The following is a 13911-nucleotide window of genomic DNA, read 5'->3' as shown; positions in this document are numbered from 1 at the left end:
TGTCAAGGGACAGAATGTTCACAACATCAGTGGTTAATTATTCTCACTGTTAAACATGTGTGCCATATTTCTAATCCGAATTTGTCTACTTCAGTTTCCAGATGTTGGATTTCATTATACTTTTTTAAACGTTAACTATATCTCGTAAAATAAATACGAAGTGTTAACACAGTCAAAGTAATGCATCTTTAAGAACCTTACATTTTGTTTCCTGACTTTAATGTTTTACTCTTAATGTTACGTTAACAGACACTTTGTTCTAAGGTGAATATTTTTACTTTATAGAAAAACTGGGTTCCTTCATTCTGCTAGAAACCTCACCTTCCTGTTATCTTGTTAGTGAAAAACATTGTATTCCATTTATATTATCTTTTAAAAATAGTTGGACATTTCTCATTCTTTCTTTCTCCCACCACCAGCAGTTATAGCCAATAAGTACTATCCTCTTTGATTGGCCCTTTTCAGACATGCATGTGTGGTCTGCAAAGGGGTAGAGGGGACAATTTTTTTTTTCTTTTTCATGAAGTATAAGAAGGTCTAAAACTATTTTAAAAGGTTTGTTCCTGTTCCCCCCCCTTTGGTCATCTGTAGAATTCCAGAGCAGACAAGAGGACGATTTTAACATTTCCATGTAAACTGTCTTTCTGTGAAAGAGCCCACCAGACTAGAATCTGAGCTGCTGCTCCTTTTTGCAATGTTTCAGAATAAAGAATGAGCACAGTCGCTAGGGCTTAGTGTATTGGGGCAGTTGAAACTGGTTAATGTAACAGTCTTGAGGGGACCTTCCAGAGAGTCCAGCTTGGGAACTTGGGGCCTTTTGGACCTGCCTCATGGAAATGCTGACACTGCCAGTGCTGAGAACAGGGTTGAGAACATGGTTGTAGATCTACAATTATGCTAGAGAAGTCTCCAGCCTTGCCTTAGGAGCTCTTGTGAAATTCCTAATTAATAGTTTAGTATGTGGAGTTTGAGATGTGTTGTTTGCATGTATTCTACTTCTGGTGTGCGTGTGCCCCATGTGCTGGAGATTGGCCCTGAGTGTAGGGGGTTGTAAGTAACAATTATGATTCCACAGTTAAGTCTGTTAGAAAATATTCTGGCCTAAACCCTACTTGTAACACTTTACTATGCACACAGTATATTAAGGTTATTCTAAACAAAAACATATTTTGGCATGCAAATTCAAATGCTTTGCATCATTCCACAAATGCATTTTTTTAAGATTGAAGCAGATCAGCCAAGTAACTTCAGAGGTATAATGTATAAGGTTCTGAAAAATTACCAAATTTTCTATTTTCAAGGGGACAGGGATGTCATTTTTGGTGCATTGTGATACAGCTAATTTATATATTGTTAGTACTAAATGAGAGCTAGTATAGAGGGCAGATTTGAAAAATATTTTTCTAAAAATAAGTTACTCAGAAGTTAATTGTGGAGGACTGGTATTGGTTACTGTAGAGGTTAGTCTTCATAAATGACTGCAGTGTAATACAGATACTGATGCAAATTGGAGAAAACAGACTTTGTGAGCAGATGTGATAATCTGTGTTATCTGGTGCTACAGATTACAAAGTGCACAAGAATGTTGCATTTTCATGTGTCTGGATAAGACTCATCTCCCCAGTCTTGCTAGGGTTATGACGCCACAAATTATTTCTGTTTACCTTTTAGGAGAAAAACTACCTGAATACTACTTCTCTAGTTCTTGTGAAGGGGTGAAAGTGTCCTCTTGGCTACCTGACTCAATGGGAAGGAAGAATTTTTCCATTCCACCCAGCTGGACCACTAGGTGGGTTGAGGAGTGCCTTGTGGCAATCTTCCATGTTTCTCATGAGAGAACTCCCAGCTCACACCTTCGATTCCTTCAGATGAGATTTTCAACAAAATGGGGATGATAGTGCTATGGATGTCCTAATTCCTTTCAAAGCTGGTTGTGAAATACCTCCTCAGTTGGTCATTCATCCTGTCATTGTTTTTTCTATATGCATCCTGGTGAGGCTGTTCTCTGCAAACCTTATGGAAAATATCCTTGATGTCTTATCTAAAGTACATTAAAGCACTTTATCCATCCAGCTTGGTTTCTTTGCAGTTGCTGCTGCTCATTCTTATAGGGTTCTTAGGTAATGTATGATTAAGGCTACGTTTTAGTCACAGGTATTTTTAGTAAAAGTCATGGACAGGTCACAGGCTGTAAACAAAAATTCATGGGCCCGTGACCTGTCCATGACTTTTACTAAAAATACCTGCCCTGACTAAAACTTGGGCAGGGGGCTGTGGGTGCTCTGCAGGAGGGTGTGTGTGTGTGGGGGGGGAATCCGGAGGTGCTGGGGGAGGTGGCCTGGGACCACTGCTGCTACTAGGGGAGAGGGTGGGCTGGGCTGCGGGGCGCGGCCCGGGACCTCTGGTGGTGCTGGGGGAGAAGGGGTTGGTGGGACTGGCAGGGGCTTCCTACCTGGCTCTGTGTCCCTGCAGCCCTTAGGTGGCGTAGGCAGGAGCCAGGGCATGGGCTTCTTTGCTCTTGACACAAGTGCTGGCTACCGCAGCTCCCATTGGCCAGGAACTGCAGCCAATGGGAGCTGTGGGGGTGGGCAGTGTGCAGCGCGGAGACCCCCTCTGCTGCCTAGGAGCTGCTCGGGGGCCATGCCAGTGGGAGCTGGGGAGCTCCCCGCCCCGAGGTAAGTGGCCCCCCTGCTCTCCTGCCCCTAGCCCTGAGCCCCCTCCCACACACCCAAACTGCTGCTGCTGGCAGCCTGAGCCAGCACCAGCTGTTACGAAAGTCACAGAATCCGTGACCTCCGTGACAGACTTGAAGCCTTATGTATGATTAAAGCTGCCAGAGCAAAAATTTGAAAATTAGTTGGTTTGTTTTTGTTTTTAAAATATGCGCAATGAAAATACCTGAAACTACTACTTCTTGCTGTGTTAAAAAATGTTACAAAGTGGATGGCAAGATCTACAGATTTCCCAAACTCACTGGCACGCTTGGGAGTGCAAGATTTGAAGTGGGTGAGTGGGCTATTTTTAAAAATACATAATTTAAGAAGACAGTAATTAAATAGTTTTTATTCTTAAAAATGAGTCATAATCTGTCTAAAATAAGTGGAAATTCTCTTTAAATGCATTTAAAGAAAGTTTGTAATATTTAAATATGTGCGCTGAAAAAAAGAACAAAGCTGCACCCAAGATTTTAATAAGCTGTGTACCCATCCTTTCAGATCCTTCAGGACTAATATATGTTGCTGAATTTTTTTCAGTCTTCTAGTCTTTGCTTTTCAAGACTTAAGTAGATGTTTTGCTGATAAATTTTAAATCAATTTCTGTATTGACCCATTCTCTTCACCCACATGTTTGTTTGTTCCCATCTCACTATCTTGACCATATGCTTTCAAATCTCCCTTAAGGACTGCTTCCTTTATCCTGTGGCTTCTAGAAAAAATGGGAGAGAGAGTTTGGAGAACTGATCAAATAATAAGTTGTATAACAGAAAAGTTCTTTAAACAATTGTTGTTTTCCCCCCTCTCCGGTCATGTGAAAGCAGAGTCTGCAACCCAGTGGAAGTACTTGGAAGGAGATTCTTAGAAGATGATGATGATGATAAAATCTCCATAATTCTTATCTTCATAGTTTTCAGAGAGGGATGTATTCATTCTTTTTTCCCCTCTGCAGTGTGGCTCAAAGCCCCGTGGTGGTTTTCCCCCAGAACTCTTTCCTATAATTTTTTTTTTAATTTTTGAGGGGAAGGGAGTGTCTTCTAGTTTTAATTTGCTTCCATATGTTTAATTAATCACAATGATTCATAATCTCCTAATACTTTACACATCCATATTCTAATATTATATCATAAAGTACTTTCCTGCCACCTCACTTTATTTATGCCGTAGTAGAGACTTTGTGCACTGTATTATTTGTGTTAGTATTTCAGTACCACAATGTACCTTGACTTTCTGTATGTCAAGGACATTGGGAGTTAGAATTCTGAGATATTACCAGAAAAAAAAGAAAAGAGAAATAACATACAACGTAACCAATAATTTCTCAAATAGCGAGGTTCCCTCTGACTCAAAATGGTGTTTCATGTTGACCATGAATGTTTTTCAGGATTTAAATTTGCATATCAAATTTAGCATCTCAGTATTGATATACAACTTTATCCCAAGTAATGAACATGTTCCCCATGCCTTCAAGGTATAGATCATTAAACATGCTAGAATTGTGTGACTTTCATGAGTCTGTTATCCTGTTGAATTTTTTTACTTTTTTGTACTTTTCAGAGTTACCTGTAAATACTATTTTCTCTTTTGTTCAAAGTGTTTTAATAACTATGTTTAATAGGAAGTGTGGGGGGCATGAATTAGTAAGGCTTGATAAATCCACTTACCTAATAACAGTGAATAATACATTTTCCTTGTCTAGGAGGTAGTATGGCCTACATTGGCGTAGGACTTGGGAGACGTGGGTTCTGTTCCTGGCTTTGCCATTGCTGGGTGACCTTGGGCAGGTCACATCCCCTGTCTGTAAAATGGGGATAATGGTACTGACCTTCTTAGTAAAACACTTTGAACTCTACTGTTGAAAATCACTATATAAGAGCTTGGTATTAGGGAGCTTGTTTTCCAATTTCTGCAAAATTGAACTTTTTTTTAAATGATCAAAGGTTTCTAGCCTTTTTAGTTTGGAGGAAAACCTTCCAAATGTAGCATTGCAGTATGGTCTACACTGCAACCAGGGTATAATTTTCAGATTGTGCATACTTATCTATGGTATCTTTAATCTAGTTAGTTTGGTAAAGAAGAGCACTGAGGATGTGGTGGCGTAGGTTTCAATGTGATCTAGCAATGTAAGTATGCATCTACGGGGCTGCCGTCTATGCTGTCGTGTCCTTACTGCTATTTTGAGCAAGCTAGCTAGATTAAAGCTAGTGCGGATATGTCCACATGAACTAAATATTATAGTTACTGTAGTGGATTGATATAAATCAAAGTGATTTAAATCACCAAGCAGGAAACTTTACTTTAAATCATCAAATTGAATTATGTTTGGTCCATCTAGCCCAGTATCCTGTCTTCTGACAGTGTTAACAGAACAGATAATCATCAAGTGATTCAGCCATTGATGGACCCATCCTCCATGAATTTATCTAGTTCTTTTTGAATCCTGTTATAGTCTTGATACTTTGTTTGTTTTAAACCTGCTGCCTATTAATTTCATTTGATTTTATAGACCTCAATCATATCCCCCCATAGTTGTCTCTTTACCGTGCTGAAAAGTCCCAGTCTTATTCATACGTAAGCCGTTCCATACCCCTAATCATTTTTGTTGCCCTTTTCTGAACCCTTTCCATTTCCAATTCCAATATACCTTTTTTTGAGATTGGGCAACAACATCTGCACGCAGTAGTCAAGATGTGGGCGTACCATGGATTTATATAGAGGCAACATGATATTTTCTGTTCTACTATCTATCCCTTTCTTAATGATTCCCAACATTCTGTTTGCTTTTTTGACTGCCCCTGCACATTGAGTGGATGTTTTCAGAGAACTATCCACAATGACTCCAAGATCTTTCTTGAGTGGTAACAGCTAATTTAGTCCCCATCATTTTATATGTATAATTGGGATTATGTTTTCCAATATACATTACTTTGCATTTAACAACATTAAATTTCATCTGCCATTTTGTTGCCCAGTCACCCAGTTTTGAGAGATCCTTTTGTAGCTCTTCACAGTCTGCCTGGGCTTTAACTATGTTGAATAGTTTTGCATCATCTCCAAAATTTGCCGTCTAATTGTTTATCCCTTTTCCCAGATCATTTCTGAACATGTTGAATAGGATTGGTCCCAGAACAGACCCATGGGGGACACCACTATTTACCTCTGTCCGTTCTGAAAACTAACCATTTAGATCTACCTTTTGTTTTCTGTCTTTTAACCAGTTACAAATCCATGAGAGGACCTTCCTTCTTATACCATGACAGCTTACTTTGCTTAAGAGCCTTTGATGAGGGACCTTGTAAAAGACTTGACTTATTACTATTTAATTTATCAATTTTTTCCAAAACCTCCTCTAATGACACCTCAATCTGGGAGAGTTCCTCAGATTTGTCACCTAAAAAGAATGGCTCAGGTTTGGGAATCTCCCTCACATCCTCCACCATGAAGACCGTTGCAGAGAATTCATTTAGTTTCTCTGCAATGGCCTATCATCCTTGAGCGCTCCTTTAGCATCTTGATTGTCCAGTGGCCCCACTAGTTGTTTAGCAGGCTTCCTGCTTCTGATGTACTTAATTTTTTTTTTTGCTATTACTTTTTGAGTCTTTGGATAGTTCTTCAAATTCTTTTTTGGCCTTCCCAATTATATTTTTACACTTAATTTGCCAGAGTTTCTCCTGCTTTCTGTTTCCCTCACTAGGATTTAACTTCCACTTTTTAAAGGATACCTTTTTGCCTCTCACTGCTTCTTTTACTTTGTTTAGCCATGGTGGCACTTTTTTGGTTCTCTTATTATGTTTTTTTAATTTGTGGTATACATTTAAGTTGAGCCTCTATTATGGTGTCTTTAAAAAGTTTCCATGCATCTTGCATGAGATTTCACTTTTGGCACTTTTAATTTCTTCTTAACTACCCTCCTCATTTTATGTACTTCCCTTTCTGAAATTAAATGCTACAGTGTTGGGCTGCTGTGGTGTTTTCCCTGCCACAGGGATATTAAATTTAATTATATTATGGTCATTTTTACCAAATGATCCAGCTATATTCGCTTCTTGGACCAGATCCTGTGCTCCACTTAGGACTAAATCAAGAATTGCCTCTCCTCTTGTTTGTTCCAGGTCCAGCTGCTCCAAGAAGCAGTCATTTAAGGTATCAAGAAACTTTATCTCTGCATCCCGTCCTGAGGTGATATGTACCCAGTTAATATGAGGATAGTTGAAATCCCCCATTATTATTGAGGGTTTTTTATTTTAATAGCCTCTTTAATCTCCCTGCGCATTTCACAGTCACTATCACCATTCTGGTCAGGTGGTCAGTAATGTATCCCTACTGCTATATTCTTATTATTAGAGCATGGAATTACTATCCGTAGAGATTCTGTGGTACAGTTTGGTTCATTTAAGATTTTTACTTCATTTGATTCTATGTTTCCCCTTCACATATACCGGTAGTGTCACTCCCCAACCAGCATGACCTGTTCTGTCCTTCCGATATATTTTGTTCTCTGGTATTACTGTATCCCATTGATTATCCTCATTCCATCAAATTTCTGTGGTGCCTATTATATCAATATCCTCATTTAATATGAGGCACTCTAGTTCACCCATCTTATTATTTAGACTTCTAGCATTGGTATATAAGCCCTTTAAAAACTTGTCCCTTTTTAGCTGTCTGCCATTACATGATGTAATCGAATGGGACTCTCTTTCATTTGACTGTTTCAGATCAGATTCTACCTGTACTTTATCATTTTCCATCCTCTCCTCCTTACTAGGGCATAGAGAATCTCCACTAATAGATCCTCCCTTTACGGATGCTTCTGTCTGAACCACGTGCTCTTCTGCACCTGTCAGCCTTCCCCCAGCCCTTAGTTTAAAAACTGCTCTACGACCTTTTTAATTTTAAGTGCCAGCAATCTGGTTTCCTTTTTAGCTATTTTCCTGAAGAAAGATTGATTCTTGTTGTTGGTAACCATTAAAACATTGTAAAGGCTACATTTACAACTAAATGTAGCCTTTACACTAAATTTGTTGTTTCTTTTTGGTAACCAGGAGGATACGCTATATCTCTCTCCATTTATTTAAGCAGTTATATAGCTTAACTTGGATTTATTTAGATTCTTAATGTCTACATTTTTTATTATATTTACTAGATTAATTTTTTTGCTTATTGTTTTCATGAAACTCTGGGTGGAAATTCAAATTCAATTAAGAATGTACAAAACCGGGCTTTTATTTTATTTTTTTAAATTAACTAAATGTGCTGGATGCATAAGAAAAAAAACAACAACTTATAAAAAGTTTACCAAAACATGTTTTGCATTTAAAACTAACTGCTCTATTAAACAAAAGAAGTATGATTTGTTGCTAGTGAATTGAGATGGTTGCTTCTGGTCACTATATCCTTCAAGGATTTAGAACTAGTACTGTACATCATGTTGTCTCTCACTAGTGGAAGAAGAAAACAAGCGCTCCTGCTTTTTCTGCTCCCAATTGAACCAATTTCTTAAATTTCAATGAACCAATCATTGAACTGAGCTAGTTGAATAAACTGAAATGAAGAAAATTATATTCTCTCTGTACCTGGAGAACACGTTACTATTGTCAAAAGCTGATTTAGTGTAATGCCGAGAGACCCCAGTCGGTGGGCGGGATTGAACCTGGGACCTCTGGAGCTTAGTGCATGAGCCTCTACCATGAACTAAAAGCCAACTGGCTGTTAGCTAAGGCTGTAGAGCACACTCATTAATTGCTCTCTCTCTAAGTGGTCTCAGTGCTACTAGGTCGGACAGTACACCAGACCCAGAATGTGTAGGGGTTACATACTCCCCCTAGCTGAGAGAGCGCATCCTGAGCTTCAGAGACTTCCCAGTTGAAATCCCAGACAAGACCCGCTTGTAACGCCAACAGACCCTGGTCGTTGGCGGGCAGGATTGAACCAGGGACTTCTGGAGATAAGTGCATGAGTTTCTACCACATGAGCTAAAAGCCAACTGCCTATAGGACAGACTCCTTTTATTTCTCTCTTTCTCTCTAAGTGGTCTTGGTGCCATTAGATGGAACAGAACACCACACCCAGGAGGTGTGTAGGTTACATTAGCACTTCAGCAAACTCTGGGTCAGTGACATCCACCAGTTCAGCAGTTTGATTTTCTTTAAAACTTTGGCAGCAAACATGTACTGCTTAACATATTAATTTAAATAAGTTTAGACCTTAACGTAGATTTTAAATCTATTTAAAATTACATTTAAAATTGACAAACAAACAAAACTGTTTAATTTAAATTTAAAAAATCCCCTGCCCCCCCCCGCCCTTTTAAAATCATCTGTATTTATCAGCCTTGCTTCCAGAGTGGAGTAAGCTAAACACAGACACTCTTAGTGCAGAATAAGAGTATTTACAAGGGGAGCTATTCTCCAATAGCTCTTCAGGTTTCCTTCATCCACCCCCCGCCCCAGATAGTAGATTTATATATCCACATTTTCTGCTACACTGCAATATGGAGGTTTATTCCATGGAGCTGGGCTGTGCTGTGCACAGAGGATTTGATTCCCATGCATGGGTTGCCCAAATCCTTCTCTGTTTCCTATACTGTACAATTGAACTTCACTGACACGGTACAAGGGGCTGCACTGCCCTAAAGGAAGGAGCAGTATTTGCCTGTAAGAAATGTGAATTGCTTCCATTTATTTCATTGATGTGCTATCTGAAATCTTTTTGTCTCTGGAGTCCTGCCTGTACTGGGGAAGTTTTTTGCAATGTAGATGGGTGCAAAGTGCAATTGCACTAAGAAAAATACTAGTATTGCAATAATGGTATAGCTGGGTTCATGTATTTCTTACAAACATGCTATGAAAATTTCTTTGGAGAAAGAAGTGCTTAAAGCACTGCTACTACCAGTCCTGACACGCTGCTGGTAATTATAGTATGAATACAATTGGAACTGAGGCCTTTGCCAGAGATTTAGGTCTTGGCTACACTTGCAGATTTGCAGCGCTGCAGCAGGTTGTGAAAAAACACCCCCTCCAGCGCTGCAAGTTGCGGTGCTGCAAAGCGCCAGTGTGATCAGAGCCCCAGTGCTCGGAGCACGGCTCCCAGCGCTGTACGTTAATCCCCATAGGGAGGTGGAGTACGGACAGTGCTGGGAGAGCTCTCTCCCAGCGCTGGCACTCCGACCACACTCGCTCTTAAAAGCGCTGCCGCGGGAGTGCTCCCGTGGCAGCGCTGTGCAGCGCTAAGTGTAGCCATAGCCTCAGGCTCTTTGCCTCATCTCTGCCAAGGCTGCTATAAAAAGTAGTGGCAGATCAACAGCATTTGATTACAAAGGTTAAGAGTCTGCTTTCTGCTGTCAGTGTTTGGGAAGTAAAGCTGTTGTGGTACTGTAACTAGAGGGGGAAGCAGTGCTTCATTTCGCAGTCAGAGGGTAAGAGGTAATTGGAGGGAGGAGCAGATGGGAGAAAAAAGAAGCTGACCCAACAGAAAGAGGAGGGGGCACAAGTAGGAGAAATGGTCAAGCAGGAAATGCACAGGGAAACAAAAACATTAGTAGATGAAAACCAAAAGACCACTCCAGGATGGAGGAAAGCGATGCAGAGTAAAAATAGAAGCAAGCTGCTTACTCTTAAGTTTGTTGGCTGGCTTAACTCATCCTATTAATTATCCAAAAAATTCAGAAATAAAACTTGCACCTTGCCCTAAAATGTTGCATCATATGTCAGATGTTGAAAAGCCTTTTGACACAATTTGGAGGTCTACCTTGTTTTCCAGCAAGTTAACTCCTTGCTTAGGGGTATGTCTACACTACAGGTTTATTCCGATTTTTCAGAAACCGTTTTTTAAAACAGATTGTATAAAGTCGAGTGCACGCGGCCACACTAAGCTGGTGTTCAGCGCTGCAGCACCCTGTCTACCAGCAGCATGCAGTAGACATAGGGTGACATTGAAAAAAGGCGAGAAACGATTTTTTTCCCTTTTCTTTCGGGGGGTGTGAAAGGTGTAAATTGAATACATACACCCTGAAACACCCGGGAAAATGTTTTTGACCCTTCAGGCATTGGGAGCTCAGCCAAGAATGCAAATGCTTTTCGGAGACTGTGGGGACTGTGGGATAGCTGGAGACCCCCTCCCTCCATGAGCGTCCATTTGATTCTTTGGCTTTCCGTTACGCTTGTCACGCAGCTCTGGGCTGAGTCTCTGCTGTGGACTCTGTCTATCATAGCCTGGAGATTTTTTCAAATGCTTTGTCATTTCGTCTTCTGTAATGGAGCTCAGATAGAACAGATTTGTCTCCTCATACAGCGATCAGATCCAGTATCTTCCGTACGGTCCATGCTGGAGCTCTTTTTGTATTAGGGACTGCATTGCCACCCGTGCTGATCAGAGCTCCACGCTGAGCAAACAGGAAATGAAATTCAAAAGTTTGCGGGGCTTTTCCTTTCTACCTGGCCAGTGCATCCGAGTTCAGATTGCTTTCCAGAGCGGTCACAATGGTGCACTGTGGGATACCGCCCGGAGGCCAATACCGTCGAATTGCGGCCACACTAACCCTAATCTGACATGGCAATACCGATTTCAGCACTATTCCCCTCGTTGGGGAGGAGTACAGAAATTGGTTTAAAGAGCCCTTTATGTCGATATAAAGGGCTTCATTGTGTGGATGGGTGCAGGGTTAATTTGGTTTAACACTGCTAAATTCAGTTTAAACACGTAGAGTAGACCAGGCCCTAGATGGCTTTCTCTCTACTTATATAGCCCCATCCATTGTAATATCTGAATACCTTACAAATACTAATACACTTATCCTCAAAATACCCCTTCTGAAGTAGAGAAATATTAGCTTTATTTTAGATAAAGCCTCATTCAAAACCCATTGAGGTCAATAGGACTCCCTAAAGGATCAGGCCCTTTTGTCACTTTTGGAAGTGCAATTTAGCAGTCTTAATCACTTAAACCTTGCAATGCTGAGTGTAGCAACACCTAAATACCTTTAAAAATCCTGGACCTTAGTGACTTGCCCAGGATTACGCATGTGCAGAATGTGCAAGAGCTGGAACTGAATCTAGATTTTTGGAGCTCCAGTCCAGTACCATAACCACAAGATCTTTCTTCTTGCAGACTGTTCTAAGCCCTTGTTGATGCTTTGAAATAGCACTATTTCAGTAGGTTTTTTTGTCAGCAGTCAGTTTAATGAAATTTGAGCTGACCATGGATTTGTCCTTGTCTACACTTGGAGGTCAACACAGGTTCAGCTGAACAAATTGATCGAATGGTGTTGTTTGTACACATAGGAAATCTCTCACTTGTTTTTTATGGAGTAAGTTAAAGGTAATAATTGGAGATATACCAATCTCCTAGAACTGGAAGGGACCTTGAAAGGTCATCAAGTCCAGCCCCCTGCCTTCACTGGCAGGACCTATTTTTCCCCCCACATCCCTAAGTGGCCCCCTCAAGGATTGAACTCTCAACCCTGGGTTTAGCAGGCCAATGCTCAAACCACTGAGCTATCCCTCCCCCTTCAAGGAGCCCAACCAGAGTGGAACATGATAAAAGTAAATACAGTAATATAGAGAAAGTAGATCCAGGGCTTCTGTTCTCCCTGTCTCATAACACAACACCCAGGGGCCATTTAATTAAATTTAAAGATAGCAAATTTAGATCTGGTAAAAGGAAATATTTTTTCACGAGTCATTAGCACATTGAACTCATTGCTACAGGAAATTGAGGCCAAAAACTAAGGAATATTTAATAAGAGATTGGACACATATATTGATGATATAACTTTGGATACTTGGTAACATTTTGGAAGGAATATTACACTTTATGTTTCAGGGCTTAAGCCAGTCTCTAGTGATTAGAAATTAGGATAAGAGTCTATATAGAGACCATGTTATCCCACAATTACCTGCTGCATGGCTCTTATATCAGAGGAAAGATAGTTCAGTGGTTAGACCATTAGTCTACCAGTTAGGTGACCTTCGTTCAGTTCCCTGCTTTGCCTCAAACTTCCATTGTGACCTTGGTCAAATTACTTAGCTTCCCAACACATCAGTTCCCCATCTGTATATAGGATTAATAATACTTACATATCTTACTGGGTGTTGTGAGGATTAAACCCATTAAAAATTGTGAAGCACTTGAGATCTATTGATGAAAAATGCTATATAAGAGCGAGGTATTATTCATTGAATCATATGGAATAGATGACTGTTAGACACAAATGACTGGATGGACTTGGGATCTGATCCAGTATGGGAGTTCATATGTCTCTATGGGTGCATTTGTTTATATTATTGTGTCTAGTAATTCTTCTGATAGTAAAAAATGTCTATGCCCTTTCTACACAAGAGCTTACACAATAGTGAGAAATTTTCTGGTGCAGCTGGCATACATGAAGGTTCCAAAACCAGCTTAATCACTGGAGTGTGAGTAAAATTCAAACTGCCAGGCTGGGTTTTCTGGTCATGTAAAACCACTTTTTTTTCTTGTAATCAATTCATTCATAAAAAAACAGAGAATGAAGCCTTGAAGCTTAGAAATGTTGATTGAATGGCTGTTTTGTTGCTGAACAAATTGTTCTATTTCCTGGGTTAGAGGATCTGCACTTTACTTTCATGCAGAAATATATTAAAAGCTCTGATAAAAACTTAATACTCAGATTTATTTATATTTTTTTTGACAATTGTTTGGTGCTAGTTTTTGGTATTCCCATCATGATTCTACCAGTCCCACTCTTTCATTGGCTCTCTCTGTATGACACATACTGGAGTTAGATATGGCTTCATTGGCACCTGCAGCAGTTGATTGGTCTGAATCATGAAAGTAGGGATCATGAGATAAGTACTTTTTAGTGTTTTTTTTAAAATTTAATATTAAGAAAATTATAGTTGATTGCTGAAATACACATGCAGGTACAGACATTAATCTTGCTTAAAAATGAGTAAATATAATTGTTCTGTAAATGTCCTCAACTAGCAGAATATCTGTGCAAGACTTGTTTTAATGTCTTTAGGAAAACCAAGTTTGAAGTGCGTAGTAACTTTGTCATTTGTATGTACCTTTTCCAATGTAAACTAATAATTTCACACACATGCACACGGTGCTGGAGAGGGGTGGAAAGTCTTCTAACCATGTATTTAGTTCAGATCTTACAATGAGAAAGTAGGGGTGGAGGAGGATGCAGAGAAATATTTCCATTGTGAGGGCC

At 39.9% G+C, this 13911-nt stretch overlaps 1 protein-coding gene across 5 annotated transcripts in view; it reads left to right on the top strand.

Moving 5' to 3' along the window:
* The window catches only part of ACSL3 (acyl-CoA synthetase long chain family member 3), a 100796-nt gene that overhangs the window by 14694 nt on the left and 72191 nt on the right, over window positions 1-13911 (top strand). For 2 of the 5 annotated variants that reach the window (XM_039487831.1, XM_039487824.1), the window contains exon 2: window positions 1672-1789. The exons of the other annotated variants lie outside the window; for them this stretch is intronic. The gene's annotated coding sequence lies outside the window, so the exon portion shown is untranslated. The remainder of the gene's footprint in view (window positions 1-1671; window positions 1790-13911) is intronic. 5 annotated transcript variants of the gene reach the window in all.

The sequence above is a fragment of the Mauremys reevesii genome, linkage group 9 (assembly GCF_016161935.1).
Source record: "Mauremys reevesii isolate NIE-2019 linkage group 9, ASM1616193v1, whole genome shotgun sequence".
Taxonomy (NCBI): Eukaryota; Metazoa; Chordata; order Testudines; family Geoemydidae; genus Mauremys; species Mauremys reevesii.
The sequence above is the reverse complement of the archived record's forward strand: the minus strand, read 5'-3'. Positions and strand labels throughout refer to the sequence as shown.